This window comes from Pseudorca crassidens, chromosome 10 (genome assembly GCF_039906515.1).
Source record: "Pseudorca crassidens isolate mPseCra1 chromosome 10, mPseCra1.hap1, whole genome shotgun sequence".
In the NCBI taxonomy this organism is placed as follows: Eukaryota; Metazoa; Chordata; class Mammalia; order Artiodactyla; family Delphinidae; genus Pseudorca; species Pseudorca crassidens.
In genome coordinates this window covers 59833582-59850551 of record NC_090305.1, presented here as the reverse complement: position 1 = coordinate 59850551, position 16970 = coordinate 59833582, and the positions used below count along the sequence as shown (strand labels likewise).

Genomic DNA, 16970 nt, shown 5'->3' with positions numbered 1-16970 from the left:
CCCTGACTCCACCCCAGCATGGAGGAAGAGGTGTACTTCATTATTAATGGGTGGTAATGAAAGTTCAGGCTCCCTACTCAGCCTCTTCTGACACCGCTCTAGCAGGGGTGGAGGTGGGGTATATTCGGGGTACCTAGCACAGCCTGGCCTGGTTGAAAGTCTAGGTTTCCCACTTGGTCTTTGCTGGTTGGAGTGGGGTCCCAGTTTTTTCTGCAATGTTTGGCTAGAGTAGATCGGTTACTGTCTAAAAGTTTTCTGTCTTGCTAGGATACCCCTTTCTGGTCCTTTGGCTGTAAAGAGCAGCTTTTTTTATAATATGTTTGTCTGTACCTATTGACATTTCCAAGTTGTTGGCTTCTTCACCTCCAAGTCTGGAATATATGAGGCAAAAAGACAACCCGGGAAACTCACCACCATGTCATTCTTTGGCACCCAACGTCCCTAGCCAGTCTCCTTTCTTCTCTCCACTTTTCATATCTCTATCTCCATGATGTAGAGATATAGAGATACAGATAAAGAGATCCTTACTGAACAATGTTAATAGTTCTAGTCATTTTCAAATGATGGTTTTGGATTTTGGAGGGTAACAGTCACATACTTTGAAAAGAACTATGTTTTCTTCTCTTCTTTTCCAAAATTTACACCTCACTTCCTATTCCATCACTGCCTTGCCCAAGACCAGCGGTGTAATGTGGAAGAGCAGTGACAATGACAGGCATCCATCCTTCTTGCTTCTAATCTTTCAGTGTTAAGTAGATTGTTTTGTAGGTTTCTGTTTATATCCTTTATAAATGTTTTCTCTGAACTTATTAAGAATTTTTATTAAGAATGGATGTGCAGTTTTATTAAATGCCTTTACTGAATTTACCAAGATGATCATGTGATTTTCTCCTCCGATCTATTAATAATAGAATTATAATAAATTTTTCTGATGTTGAGTCTTCCTTGCATTCATAGGACAAACACTGCTAGGTCATGGTGTATTACTCTGTTAAGACACTAATTTTTCTTTTTTTTACTTTTTTTTGGTCACTACTAATTTTGATTGGTTACCGTATTTAGGATTTTTGCTCACGTATGCATTAATAAGATTGTGCTTCTAATCCCTACTACATTTCCTATTAAATATTAAATTTCTTTTTATTCAATGTCCTGTCTGACTTTCATAGGCACTTTGAGTTGCTGGTCTGTACTTTGCTACGTTAGTGCCATCCTATCCATTTTTGGTATCTAGGTTATACTAGGTTTGTAGAAGAAATTGAGAATCTTTACATATTTTCGACATTCCACAGCAGTCTAGCACAGGAATTAACATGTACTTTAAACTTTAAAGGTGTTAAAAGTGAGAAAAAAGAAGGAGTGAGTAGTAAAACCATCTGGTCCTGGGACCTGGTTGATGGGGTTGGAGGTGGAAGAGGTAAACTTTGACTACCTTTTCAATTTTCTTTTCCTATAGTTACTGGTCTTTTCAGGTTTCCTGCCTCTTACTGAGTCATTGTAGTCATTTATATGTTCTAGAAAATCATTTTATTTCTATTTTCAAATTTATTTTTTTAATCTATTGGAATTTGCATATATATTCTCTAATAATTTTGAAATGAAATCCACATCTATAGTTATATCCTCTTTATTAGTTCTCATTTTATTTTGTTTACTTTTTTTCCCCCCCCCACAGCCTGGTCTCTTTGGTTGGTCTTTATAAACATCTTTTGGTTTTAATGATGAAACTGACTTGTTTGTTTTCTGTTTCATCAGTTTCTGTTTTTATCTTTATTGATTCCCTTTCTTCTACTTTGTTGAGCTCTTTTTAAACAATTTCTTGAGATGATTGTTCAGTGCAGTTTTAATCTTTCTTGTTTTCCAAATGCACGTGAAACATGGAGTCCCTCTTTGATTTTGAGCTGAGTGCTGTCATGATCATTCATTGCTACGTGGTCTCCAATTTATTTTTATTTCTTTTTTTTAAATACATCTTTATTGGAGCGTATTGCTTCACAATGCTGTGCTAGTTTCTGTTGTACAACAAAGTGAATCAGCCATATGCATACATATATCCCCATTTCCCCTCCCTCTTGCGTCTCCCTCGCACCCTCCCTATCCCACCCCTCTAGGTGGTCACAAAGCATGGAGCTGATCTCCCTGTGCTATGCGGCTGCTTCCCACTAGCTAGCTGTTTTACATTCGGTAGTGTCTGTATGTTGATGTTACTCTCACTTTGCCCCAACTTTCCCTTCCCCCTCTGCTTGATTTTCTTTTATAAATTAATTCTTGGGTTAGAGTTCCAAGAGGCCTGTACTCTTTCTCTTCCAGGAGTTTTATTGAGATTTTATTTGTGGCCAAATAATTGGTCAGCTTTTTCAACTGCTCCATGAAAATTTAAACATACGCTGTCTGTTAGTTGGGAACTGAGTTTAAATTTGAAATTCATCTAGCTTGATGATTGTGTATTCAGATCATCTGTATCCTTACCTATTTTTTTTGTCTACTTGATCTATCACTTTCTGAGAAGGACCTGCTAAAGTTTCCCACCATGATCATGGATTTAATAGTTTCTGCTTGCATTTCTAACCCTTGTTACATAATTCCATGCTGTGGTGTTCAGTGATAAAGCTTTGTGACTATTATCTTCTAGATTGTATCTTTAATCCATGTAAAATAGTCCCTTTGCTTTTGACCTTGAATTCTATTTTTATCTAATATTAAGACTGAATTTTTTGGCTTTCTTTTTGATAACATATATTAGGTTTATCTCCAGTCATTCTGTTTTGTGCCATTTGAAGTCTTTTGTAAATAACATAAGCTCAGTTCTAAGTACTTCCCGTCACAAAGTCTGTCTTTTAATAGGAAAATTAAACTGTTTGTAGTTATTATAAATATTGGTATGTTTGAACTTATCCCTGTCATTTATTTTCATTTCCTACTTAACATGCCTCCCTTTTCGATATTGTTGTACTCATAATGTTTTTTCTTTTTTTTTTTTTCCTTTGGTGTTTTGGAATTTCTACGTCCTATTCTTCTTTAGTTGTTGAAAGCAGAGCGTCAAACTCTCATCACTTATAGGAAAATGTAATTTAAATCAGAATTTGTAACCTACCCTTCCCACGAGACAAAATCTTGAGCAAATTTTTACCCGTTTTTAGCTTCCAAGGACTGTTTCTTGCTCTCAATGGCTCCATTTTCACAACAGCCTACTCTGGGTTTTCTCAGTGCAGTATCCTTCTGAAGATGACAATTGTGTGTGTGTGTGTGTGTGTGTGTGTGTGTGTGTGTGTGTGTGTGTGTGTGTGTGTGTGTGTGTGTGTGTGTGTGTTCTATTCTCTGCATTGGAGTCCAGTTCAGGTTGTTTTCGTCTTTCTCTATTATGGAAAATATTTCCTCAAATGTCTCCTAGTTCTTTAATATGCAGAAAGTTGTGGATTGATGTTGGTAACCGTCACGTGTTTCCTCAGCAGTCATATGCTTGGTTTCCACTGCAGATCCCTCTTCTGAATGGGAGGGATGGCTAAGACCGTAAGTCAGTTTGTGGGGGGCGTAACAGCAGATTTCCCTTTAAGGCATTTAGGAAGAGAGCAGGCAGGCCAGCTGGGAACCCTCATGGGGCCCCGCAGGGAAGCTTTGCCTTGAGGTGAAGCAGTTTCCCATAGCTGACTTCTGTGCAGCTCATGTTTCTATTTTCCTCTCCTTACCCTCGACTCTGCCTGCTGAGGAGCTTCGTACTCCCTACCTGATGTTCTAGACTCAGAATCCAGGAGGGTAGCCCCTACCCTGGCCAATTCCCAGCCTTCTTTAAGAGCTACGTTCACAACACACTGCATCCAGCCTTCTACACACTGGGGGAAGGGGGAGGACATGTTGGTCCAGGTTATTTAGAGCCTATCTTGTAACTCATTTCCCTCCTAAGTGCCCCCGTGGTCTGCCCTCTCCCTGAATTTGGAGGGGTTCAACACAGCCTTGAGAAGACTCCACCGAGCCTGCTGCTGTGCTGGGCTTGTTTGGGGTAGCAGTTTTCCCCACTCTAGGTTTTCTATCAACCTGTCCCACCTACCAGTATGTCTGTGTCACTGATGGTGCCCTTTCAGTGCTACTAAGGATTGATTTTCCTTCTTGCTGAGGGGAAGAAAACATATGTGCTCAGTCTGCCATCTTGAACCAGAAATCTAAAAGAGGGTTTATTTAGGATGCCAGAAACAGGTAGCTTGTTTTTTTCTTTAATGGCTTGTTGGGTTTTTTTTTAAATTTTATTGAAGTATAGTTGATTTACAGTGCTGTGTTGATTCCTGTTGTACAGCAAAGTGACTCAGTTTTTTATATATATATATATATATATATACACACACACACACACATACACACACACGTATATATATATACTTTTGCATATTCTTTCCAGTATGGTTTATCACAGGATATTAAATATAGTTCTCTGTGCTATACAGGAGGACCTTGTTGTTTATCCATTTTATAGACAGTAGTTTGCATCTGCTAATCCCAAACTCCCAGTCCATCCCTCCCCCACTCCCCCTTGGCAACCACAAGTCTGTTCTCTATGTCTGCGAGTCAAACAGGTAGCTTTTTGAGTGAGGAAAACAAATCACTTAAAATATCCTTTCTATAAAGAATTCCAAAATAGACATCCCTGTTCCTGTACTTAAAAGTCAAATAAGTAAAAGGCAAGAATACGAGTAGTGTTTTTGTCTGCAACCAGAATCAAGGGGTGCGTACTACTGCCCGACAAGGCTGGAGCCGGGGCTGTGTTTGTATTGGCAGCGTCGGTCATGTAGGCTAGCTGCCTCTATTAAAATGTAACTATTAGCAAATGAAATTAAATACTTCAGTTGCCTAGTAACTAATCCAATTTGAGAAAGAAGCAAAAATAGAATACATAAATTTAGAACTTTTAGGCCGTGTGCCAGGCAAAATATTCTTGCTTGTATCCTTTTGATCATCTGCCATTTGAATGGAAGAAAGGATGTTTTAGTGTCAGATCCGCAACATTTGTGTTGACCTTGCTTGCTAAAAGTGAATATCCCTTGATGACTAGACATAAATGAGAGGTAGGGTGGCTTCCCAAAGACATCCAGCCCCCCTAGCTCCGGAAATTGCCAGGTAGGGGCAGGGGCAGGAAGACGCTTTGAGTGACTACTAGGAATTATTTTTTTTGACTTAAATCACATAATGCCCTTCCTTTTTAATTAAGCCACACGATACTAAGGGGAAAAATGTATAAACCATCTGTTTTATCTATTTCCATATAAAAGTAAAATATATTTCCTCCCAAAGCAGCTTTTCAACAAGATGGAAAATTAAGAAACAGTTTAAGATTGTGTAGTACATGAAGTAATTACTGGGGTTATATAATATTGGAGTTTAAAGAAATACCGTGACGTTCAATGTGATGTCAGTTACTTCAGGTATGACGTTTTTCCGCCTCCTTGAAAATATTGAGAAGAAACGCCCCACAGTTGCCTGTATTTACAGATGACATATTTCCAAAGAGAAGGTGAAAAAGAAAATGAAAAATTATTCCCTCCAAAATAAAATAATTTAAACTTAAGAAAGAGTTGTAAGAATAGTACAATGAATTCTACATAGTCTGGACCCAGATTAGTAATTGCTTTATCACTTTTCTCCCTCCCTCTCTCTTACACACACACACACACACATACACACACACACTCACAGACATTTATATATGCACACACATATACACGTACTTATATACACAGACATTTTTCTCCTAAACGATTTGAGAGTTAGTTTATCTTTAAATATTTCAGCTTGTATTTCCTGACAACATAATCAAATACAATATCCAATTCAGGAGATTTAACATTGATATAATAGTATTGTATTGATGCTGCTGTATTAGTACTGTGTTGATTGCATTGACGGAGTATCACAGTCCATGTTCAGATTTTGCCATCTGTCTCACTAATATCCTTGAAAGCAATTTCTTTTTCAGTGCATCCAGGATCCAGTCCAGTAGTGCCCATTGCATTTGGGTGTCATGTCTCTTTGCTCTTATGTAATCTGAAACAGCTCCTCAGCCTTTCTTTTGTCACATTTGACACATTAAGAGAGAACAGAGAATGTCCCTCATTGGGGGTTTTTCTGACGTTTCCTCATGATTAGATGAGGACCTATTTTTCCATCATTAATTGCGATACTCTTTTAAATAGTCTAAATTCGTAAGAGGATCATGCAGCGGAAGATGGTTAGCAAACCTCAGAGCCCTGTCACCCCAAATTGTGGCTGGGTCGACCGTGGCTTGTGGTTGGGCGTGGCCGGCAGCCCTGCCATGTGCCAAGGGCTCTGACCTCAGCCCTCTGGCGTGTCCCCACTCAGCACACAGTAGGCATTTCCTAACAAAGTATCCAGGGACTCATTCCAAAATAGGAAAGCAACCCTTTCGGCCCAAAACCTATTTTTTTCCCTCCCCTTTCTAAGTGTTTTAGAGACGTAAGAGCTCATGAAAGAAAAGGCCACATACATGACCAAAAGTATTTCAGCTAGGTAATGTTCTTCTATTACTAGTAGTTATTAGCAAGTTAAGTTTTTAAACTGATAACCAACTTTAGCTGCTTAACTATAGAAAGGTTGGCTGATAAATGGAAGGGCTGGGAATCACAAGCAGACGTCACTGGCAAGGCAGAGAAACCAGTGAATAAGACTTACAAGGGATGTTCACATTCAGGCCAGTGAATTAAATCTATAGCCTACTTGTCTGCAAGTCAAAACTTACGCCACACCCAGGTTTTGAATGATGGGTTAGGTGAAGAGAAATTTTTGTGGGAAATACGTGACATGCGTGTGAGAGTTTATGTTTACCCGTGGTCGGATCTGGAAGAAGAAATAGGCAAAGGTCTGTTTCTTGTCCTTGAAACTGAAGAGGTTCGTGTCTGAGTCCTCCAGGGCCTTCACTGGGGTGGGCCAGTTTCACCCACACCCAAAGGCACACGCACATTTTAAATCCTGGACAGAATCACACGGTTCTTCTGGGCTTTGCTATGTGACTCTTTGCTTGGTGCCTCACCTTCGTTGTTTTCTACAACTCTTTCCCTTCCTGTTTTTCTGCACTTATTTCCGGTCTTAAAAATGCAGACTGGAAGCATCACAGCAATCGTCCCTAGGCCGTGATACCCGGGTCTTGAGGTTTTTAACCATGGCAACTTGGTGCCTCTCCTTGATTTATAGCTCTTAGCTTAATTAATTCAGAGCTTAGGTTCTCCCCTGCTCTCCTTCAGCTTCCATGAGACTCTCCTGGACTGCTTCCTCAGCCCCGCTCTGTGCAAAGCCAGGGGGATTGCAAAGATCAAGGGGAGCGTGGTCAGCTCTGTGGAACAGTACCGCTGCTTCTCATTCATTCATTCATTCATTCAACAAGCACGCTTTGAGCATCTACTCTAGGCCAGGCACTGCTCTTGGAGTTGGAGATAGAGGTGACAGGTCTGACCAGATTCCCACCCTCACGGGGCTTATGCTCCAGCGGAGAGTCACGTGATGTACTAGTGAGTAAAGCCAGGAAGACGTAGTTCCGGATGGCAGGAAGCACCGTGATGAGAATCAAACAGGCCAGTATGAAAGGCGGTGGGAAATGGGGAGGGTGATCACCCGGCTTCCCCAGTCGTCGTCTCAGTTGGATGCCCTCATCTTACAGGCAGGGGTCAAGGAACTGGACAAGACTCCATTTGATAATCTGCGGAATTACCTTCCTGAAGAAAAAGACTTTCCGTTTGTTCCAAGGGAAGCTAATAGAGCATTATTATTTGTTTAATGTACTTTTTTTTTTTTTTTTTTTTTTTTTGCCGCACGCGGGCCTCTCACTGTTGTGGCCTCTCCCGTTGCGGAGCACAGGCTCCGGATGCGCAGGCTCAGTGGCCGTGGCTCACGGGCCCAGCCGCTCTGCAGCAATGTGGGGTCTTCCCGGACCGGGTCACGAACCCGTGTCCCCCGCATCGGCAGGCGGACTCTCAACCACTGCGCCACCAGGGAAGCCCTAATGTACTTTTTATATGACAAAGAATCAAAGCTATGCACAACAAATTTAGTAGAATAAGCGTTGTCTTGCTTATGCTTTCTAGACACGATGTGACTACACCACATGGTTAATTCCAGTGATTCTCTGTGACTCTTAGCAAGTAATTACCATTCCATTCACATCTGCCCTTAAAAACGGGCCATATGCAAGTCTCTTATAGTATTTATCTTGCAAATCCAAAGGTAACAGACTGAAATGATGACTTAAAGCGGGGTGGGTGTTATTCTTCTCAGATCTTTTCAAAAGGTCACATCTTTGAGCTGCAAAGGTATGAATTTTTCAGGTGCATCATAGTAACCTGGATGGGGCATGAGAGGAAAGAAGGGCTGGATCTGTTCAGGGCGTGACTGGTACCAAGCCTCCAAGCCCTCATAAAAAAAATGGATTCTTCTCTTGGGGTGTCAGCCTGAGATAGTCACGTTATGAATTCAGCAGTGAGCAGCTCTATCTTGTCTATGATGGAAAAGCACACACACACTGCAAAAAACGTATACGCTTTCACCAAAACTTGACCGAAGATGCTTACCTGGGGGCGAGGTAGCAAGGCAGGTCTGATGCCTGTGGTGGGATAGGACCACGGCATCCAGGCCACAGGCTTTCACCCAGGTGGGCGGCTTCTCCATCACTCTGAAGTGGTTTCCCCTGGTGCCGCTCCTCCCCGCCGCCCCACGCACACACCTCGGGATTCCTGTGGTCTTCACACCATCACGAGAACCGCGCGGGCAGCCCTGGCCAGACCCACCCAGGGCTCACAGTTTGAAGGGATGGGGGAGCGCCCTCCAGGGGAGCACTGGCTGAGGCCTTGATGCCTGTACCTTCCCTGGGGGAGGACATGAAGCACCTGTCTCCTCTCCTTTCCTCTGCTCTGATCGCCTGATTCCCCAAATCCTGGAAATGGCAAAGGCCCAATGAAAGGGCTGAAATGAACACCTCTGATGTATTTCCAGCCAAGGTGGAGAACAACAGAGGCCTCCCTGGAGAGACCATGGCCCTCATAACCCTCACCAAGGTCAACAAAGCAAGGCCAAAATGTCAAACTTCCTGCCTGGGGGAGCTTGTGACACTTCAAAGCTTGGAAATCCAAAATTCTTCCAAAAGCAGAACTCCGGAATGGCCCAGGGCACAGATTTCATCACAGTAAAACACATAAGACAGGATTTCTGCACCCCACCCATGCTCTGGCAGCACCAGTTGGCACCATCAGTAGACCCCTGAGCAAAGAAGGCATAAAACGGGCAAAGCCCAGGTGTCCCTGCGGTCCCCTGCTGACCTATAATAGCCCCCCACCCTCTGTGCCATAGGTCTGCCATCGTTTCTCTTTGTCCTGGGTCCCTGGGTCTGAACTTGGCCAGCCACAGCAATAGAAAATGTGGACCACTCACCTTGTGCCTTACCCCGAGAACAGCCTCCTCATCTAGAAAGAGACCCGAAAAAGAAGGAAAAATAAACAGGCTTCCACACCTGAGAGACTTTAATGACTTTTGTTTTTCAGTACCGTGCGAAATTACCATGAACGATAAAAGTGTAAACTTGAGGGTCCCCAGAAAATGCGCTAGCATGGCGAGCACTGTACGTACGCTGTTGCATTCGGCAACCGTCGGATGCAGCAGGGGGAATCAGGGTCCCTTGGTAATTATGCGCATCCATTAGCATGGCATCCATTCCTTGTCAGAGGTGTTTGGTGACAGTCTCTCTCCGGAGAAGCACACAGCCTTGTGGTCTGCAGCTACGTGGCCACAGGGTAGCACGCCGAGGGAGATGCCACCGATAACACCCTATTAAAGGCAGAGTTTGTTGGGGTTTTGTTGTTGTTGTTGTTTTTAATCTCAGATGCTGGTTGCAGAGGCACAGGGTGTTGATTACAGTTTTACAGGCACTGCTAACAAAAGCTGCACTCGCCAAGGAAAATTCAGTGTTAAGGTTTCGTGGATGATGATGGCGGGGTAGGGGCAGGTAAGCTGTAGAAGGTAGGGAAGGATGGGGGAAGTGTCGTTGCTGTTCCTTTAGCAGAGGAAGATGGGGGCAGGCCGTAAACATAGCTTCACTCCCAAGCCGGCAATTCTTACACTTAATATGTTTTGTCAGGCAAGTCTTCAATACAGATTAAAATGAAATGCCAAGTAATTTCCACCTCTCGGCCGCTCATGTCTGCGAACAATGGAGAGTGTTTTGATGAATGTCAGTTAATGGCACTTGCACGCTTGTAGATTTAGTCCCAGCAGCAAGGACTAGGGATGGGGGAAGGGTGGGAGGCTCTGTGTGTGTGGAGAGGGCTGGGGAAGTGTTCCGTAATCCCTTCCCAATGGATTCGGTTCACGACAACCCAAATTGAAAGTAAACCCAAAACAGAATCAGCCTGCCACGTTGAGATGACCTGTTGTCGTTAATTAGGCTCAAAGCAGCCTCCACCTGGAGGAGGGTTTCTTTGCATGTAGGTTGCATTGTCGAGCAGATGCAATTTCCGTGGAAGGAAAGTAAGTGAGCAGCTGCGCTGCGGCGTCTAAGGCTGCGGTTCAGCTGGGATGTTGAAACCGAGTCTCAGTAGCTGTACTTTTAGAGTCTGTCCCCCTTCCCGCTGGGTTCCATCCCGACAGAAACCAGACACTGCTGACCCACAGGCCGAGCTGTGATTTCTCATTTCCCCGTACAACCCTGCCTTTGCAACTTTGCATTGTAAACTCCCAGTGTGGGATGTATCAGAAGAGCAGGATAAAGACAGAAGCACCGGCAGAATTCTGTCCCCCAGGGATTTAAATCCTCACCTTCTTCATGACTGACACATGCCATGTCCTTAGTTCTCATCTGTTCTTCAGCCTGATTGGGAGGATTTAGTTTCTGCTAATTCTCTCATTGTTTGGCATAGGAGCTTAACTGGAAGTTGCTGACTAATTTTACGGTTGTGTAGGTAACAATTAACACTCTGTCCAGCAATCATCGTGAAGGAAGCCTCCGTGTTCAAAGTCTAGTAGATTAAATTGGTTTTCCCTTCAAGTACCAAGGACCAGGCTGTTAACTTGACTTTGGTGCTTACCTGTGTTTTGCTTGTTTTTTTGAATCACTGGTTACCAAATGGTTTTGTGTCCAAGGCAGTTTTTTTAAGACACTGAATCAGAAGGAAACTCTTGCAGGAATGCTTAGGACATGTGCGAAAATTCTCTTGCTGTGACCAGAGTGAGAGTCCCAGGGGCAAAGAGAATAAAAGCTGAGGTGTGTTGGGCTCAACTGTTCTCACTGTTAGTTAATAACATTTGTACCCCATACTTACCTAGTTTGATCCCTACAACAGCCCTCTGAAGGGGTTACCATCCTCATTATATGATGAGGAGACTGAACTCTCATGGTTTTCCCAAGACACCACACAGTGAAGGATCACACGTACGGGGTCTGTCTGACCTAAAGTCCCAGCTCTCTCACCAAAGCCTTATCTTTGAGAAATTTTCCAACTATTTGGAACTATTTCCAACAATTTTCAAATAATTATTTAGAATTGAAGTTACTTGCTAAAAGATGATTGGACAAAGAAGTAGTTCTTATTACACTTATATACTGGTGTTGAATTGTTCTAAAAATTTTTTTAACTTAGTGTCCTTCTGGTCAGTAATTAGTCTGAAAGCATCTAACATGGCGGCCGAGAGCCCGAGACCGAGTCTGTTCGACAGAGGGTTGCTTTGCATCTAGAAGTTCATGCACTTCCTCGTGTACATTTCAGAAGCAGCATGAGTTTTTCAACTCTTAGATAATCGGAAAGATCCATGTTGCTGCCAATTCTAGGCTTTTCAAAGCTAACATTTAAGGAGGTGCTTCTGAAGTAGGAGTAAAATTGGAATGGCTTGAGTTGGTCTCCCTTCTGCATCCTGGGAATTTGGAAAAGCAATAGAGAGTAGGCAACCTGCCAGTCTGTGAGAAGAGGCAGAGCGACACTTCCTGCCAGTGTCTGGGGGCTGGAGGACCATGGCCAGAGCACAAGTCCTATCCCCCCAGACTAACCCAGAAGCCCCACTCTCTCTTCTCACCTCCCCTCACCCCCCTCCACCATCCAGCTTTGTTGTCTTGTCATCTGGGGAGGACAGAACCAACCTCCCTGCCTTGTCATCACTGCCATTGGGAGCACATATGGATGTCGGGGAAGCACGTGGGTGAGACCCAGTCTCCACTTCCTGATCCATAAGAGGGGGCGATACCTCCCTCCCTGGGTTACTGGGAGGCTTGGACAGGAAATGTGTGGAGCCACTGGGCCACCCGGGCCACCCGGCACAGTCAGGCTTGGTGAAACGTGGTTACGGCCACAGAAGCATTTCCAGAAGCCCGCAGCTGGTCCAGAACATCGCTACCTTCCTCAGCAGACCTGAGCTCACAGTCTGTCTCTGATAACAATTCCAGGTCTTCGGCATCTGGAGAGAGTACCAAGGTGGGAGTTTTACAGTAAATATTGAAACCCCGCAAAGCAGCCCTGTCTGGCCAGGGAGCTTCTGGGCATTTCCTAAGACTCCGTCTTCTGGGACTTCTTCCTGATCGAAAGGATTCTTCAGTTTCAAAAGCAAAGTAAAATCTCTGGCAAAAAACACCGAAATCGAGTTGAGCATCTCTGTCAGCAAATTCCGCTTCCCAGAGAACCGTCTCTACAGGCAGAAACACAGGTGGTAAGTGGGGGAGCAGAAAGATTTGGGGCCCAGGAGTCCTGCCTCAGCCTAGACCTTCAGGAGGTGGACAGGGTAGCGTCTAGTCCCCAGAGCACGGCCGCCAGAGCACAGACGTGGGGAGAGGCCAGAAGGGGCGTTCCCCCGAAAGAACTGCAAGATTTTGCTAATTTAGAAAACCTGAAGAACACAGGTAGGAATGGATTCTAAGGAAATTAGATTAAGGAGGATGGAATGTGTTCGCTCAAGCAGCTGGAAGTGGCTCTAAGAGATTGCTTTGTTGGTTGGCTGAAAGTTGGCCTTCATGGTTCTACATTCAGTGGGGCTCTAGAATGTCCCTGGCACAGCATCGAAGGAAGGCATCCAAGGCTTAGCGAGGTCGGCGGGTTGGAGTGCATTTATCATATGTGCCCTGCACACCCACTTCCTCACCTTGTCCCCAAAACAGGCTCAGAAGACACCCCCTGCTCAGGCCCTGTGAAGCACGTTACTGAGGGGGCACCAGCCACTCCTACTCCAAAGAGCTCTGGGGAGGCTGAACTCTGTAGGCTGGGCATGCCAGGGGAATGCAGCCATTGAGATGTTTCAGTAGGGATGATGGGGTCACTGCGTGGCAGAAGACACGGACAGGGATGCTGAACCAAAGCTTGGGTCCACTCACTTGCACGCAGTAAATCCTACCTACTGACACGCGGTTTGCTGAGAGAAAGTGCAGCGTTTCTTGCAAGGCTCCAGACGAGGAGCCTGGGACAGTTAATGCGCGAGAAGCCCGAACTCCCCGATGGGTTTCAGCAGAGCCTTTTTAAAGGCCAGGCAAGGGAGGGGAGTCCCAGGATATGTAATCAGCTCATGCACGAGTCTCTGATTGGTTGATGGTGAGGTGAAGTAAAAAGGCACTACGTTGTTGCACATATTTCCTGGCTTCTGCCAGGCTCCGGAGGGGATGTGTTCATTTCTTCCATTTCGTGAGGGTTTCCGCATCTGCAAAACGACTCAGGAAACGTGTAGCAGATACTGTTACCTAGGTACTTCAAAAAGGAGCTACAGCAGAGGATATGGGGGCGGGGTCTGTCCCAAGAAGGCCCCATAGGGTCCTGCTCGCTTATAGGGACAAGGTGGCACCGTGACCTAATGACCATCAAAATGTTTTCTCAGTGTTGCTGACCAGCTCTCCTACCAACATTATTTGTATAATGTTTCCTTACTCCATTATTTTTCTTTGCTTTTACTATAGCTAAACACTGTGTAGCCTGTCTTGGCTATAAATCAACTGGATGCCTCTACTTTGATCCTTTTTTCTCTCTCTTCCTAATCTTTGATATTGGAGAAGAACACTTCCAAAACCATCAATGGGTCTACCCAACATGTCATCTTCGGCGTAATGAACTCTGAGCGCAGAGGCATTATTTAGAAGGAGTGTGCCAAGCGTGTACAGCACTCCCCCAGGGCTCCCTGAGCAGAGCCGGCTGTAGGAACTGCCCACTGCGGTATTTGGGCCTCTCTCTGTAGGGTTAGGGGCACCAACGGGTGAGCTGCCCGATGCTGTTCATGATGATGGCTGTGTGTGTTTGTTAAGCCCAAGGATTCTCTCTTTTATCCCCTCTAGTGGCCAAGGAGGAGAATTGCCGTTGTCACCATTTTACGGATGAGGAAACTGTCGGCTAATCATTGGAAGTCTGTCTCACTGACATTTACCCTTCCACCCCAGGTACCCAGGAGGTCTCTGGGTGAGTTCCCCCGGGCCTCCAGCCACACTGCCCTCTATTTGATGAGTACAAGGTGGTCAGACACTCAGAACCAGCCACAAAAGGTGGGCAGTGTTTCATAGCTAAACGTGCTTGGGAGAGGATGCGGGGGAGCATTTCGCAAATGGCAAAGCATTACTTGCACATCTTGCCTTGCTCAGACATGATAACCCAGTTTCCTGTCCTACGTGATGCAGCTGAAGCTTGGGGTAAATGAGTAAGTGGCCAGGGTCACGTGAGGGTAAGTGACGGCAATTCTTGCCTTCTGACTCCAGGGCTCCCCCTGAAGAAGCAAGTCATGATCTCATATCCTCCCGTAAGCCATCCACCATCATCCTATTAACAGGGGATTCAAACTGAAAAAGGCAGTAGAAGTGATATTGGGAAACGTCTGTCTGGCACTCTGGGTATCACTGTGACGAGCCTTCCCTCCAAGTCCTTCTGGAGGGCAGTGCAGTCCTCTGCCCCGAACTTCCCGCTGACTCAGTCTGGATAAATGCTGTGGCCCAGACGAGCCACCTCGTTTTTTTATCTCCTCTTCACTTTGCTAGTCTGAACTCATCATAAGAGTAAAGAAAATGAGAAACATTAACTATGAAATGAAAGTTGCTTCGAAGAAAAGTTAAAGACACTTACCAAATATGTATGGCCCCCACCAACCTGTGATTTTCATAAAGGTTGATAGGCTGCCCCCCCACCGAAAAGTTTGCTTTAGGCCCCATTGCCTCAGTTTTCCCCATCTGCAAAATGGGCATAAACCGTGGTCCATTCCCCTTCTCCCGTTTTGGTACCTGTTGAAGACAAGGGGAACGGAGGTCAGGTGTATGTATCTTCAGCTGAAAAAACAAACTTCGCAAAGGGTCTTCTCATTTCCCCCATTCTCTTCCGCTTCCCTTGAAAGCCACCCCCCTACCCCCCACCCCCGCCTTCTCCAGAGCCTCCCTGGAAAGCCCCACCCCGCCTTCTCCAGAGCCTCCAGGTCTACAGCTATTGCTTCTGGGAGTCAGAGGACAAAGGAATGGCATCAGCTAGGTTGCAGGCTTGGTACTTTGTCTAAAGAGTATTGCATCATCGTCCCGCCTGCTTTTTTTTCCCTTAATAATGTGGAATAGGGGTGAGGGGAGGTGGGGTGGATGAGAGCGCCTGGGCCCTAAAACGGGAAACTCTTCGTCCGTTTGCTCCCTATGCTTAAAAGACCCATGGAAGCACGTCACTAGAAGCATTGCGTCAAGCAAGAGCTAAGAGGCACTTAAGGGTGCTGTGATAATGTTAGCTGTGCCCTGTCACTTTGTCTTTAAAAATATGCAAGTGCAGAAGAGAATCCGGCAGTGAGTTCCCAGGCTGGCAGGATTCCCCACCTTCATGCACACCCACGTCCACCCGCAGTTGTTCAGCCCAGAGTTAAGACAGCAGGTCAATGATAAAGGTGCATCTTCTTTGGGCCACAATAGTCCCTAAGAAATTCAGCTGAGCCCTAAGGTTGCCTTTGCTGAGTCTGAAGTTAGAGTATCTATGAGGGTGACCATTTTCTGGACATTTCTTGCAGAATGAAGGAGGCTGGACATCCTGTTTTGTATCCAGAATAAGGACGGAGAGGCTCAACAGTGCCTACAGGTCAGTAGGGTTTTTTCTGGGCCTCATGATAAGGGTTCTGAGTTGGCTGTAGCCGTGGCCGTGGGCAAGGCACATGATGTCTGACCGTGAGGTTCAAGGGTTTTGTTATTCCCGCTTTAGCGAGAAGGAAACTGAGGCACAGAGTAAAGCCAGAGCATGTGGACAGTATTACCAGACTGTCTGAATGCAGCAAGGTCAGGTGGCGGCAGCAGCTGAGGGTGAGGCTGCGTCTTTACATCCATGCTGATCTCCACCCTCCCAAGGCATCCACATCCTTAGGGGGAAGGGGTCCTTGATCTTTTCTGTGTCGTGGACCCCTTCTCACCATACTGTCTTTAAATGCTTACGATACCTATGGTTTCAATACCTTTACTTTGAGCAAGGTCTCAGGAATATTTGTCTAAGTAGTCCTCATTTAATTTCACCAATAAATAATTACACAAGGAAGTTTTTTAAATAGTATTTCCAAGAAAGCTGCATGGACCCCACCCCACCCTTGAATTCTACCCTCTGCCTTGGTCTACACCACCTTCCTGCTCCTCTGAATAACCCCCTACCCCCTACCGTTCCTCATTATCTTTTCCTGAGTATTTTTTGGTGTCGTAGCGGTAAATCGTTCTGTTCAGAAGCAGAACCTCCCTTTGCTACTGTGTTAAACCGTTTCATTCAAAGGGCTCCTTAGGACATTAGTTGCTGCATTTTTTTTTTATTGGAATGTAGTTGATTTACAATGTTGTGTTAGTTTCAGGTATACAGCAAAGTGAATCAGTTATTTTTATATATATATATATATATATATATATATATATATCTCCATTCTTTGTCAGATTCTTTTCCCATATAGGTTATTACAGAATATCGAGTAGAGTTCCCTGTGCTATACAGTAGGTTCTTGTTGCTTATCTATTTTATATATAGTAGTGTGTATACGTTAAT

At 44.8% G+C, this 16970-nt stretch overlaps 1 long non-coding RNA gene across 1 annotated transcript in view; it reads left to right on the top strand.

Moving 5' to 3' along the window:
* LOC137233087 (uncharacterized) overlaps positions 1 to 16086 on the top strand; it is a 109170-nt gene extending 93084 nt beyond the window's left edge. Inside the window, exons 2-4 of the long non-coding RNA XR_010947289.1 lie at positions 12419 to 12678; positions 14282 to 14402; positions 15967 to 16086. This is a non-coding gene — a long non-coding RNA (uncharacterized lncRNA). The remainder of the gene's footprint in view (positions 1 to 12418; positions 12679 to 14281; positions 14403 to 15966) is intronic.
* Positions 16087 to 16970: the final 884 nt, after the last annotated feature.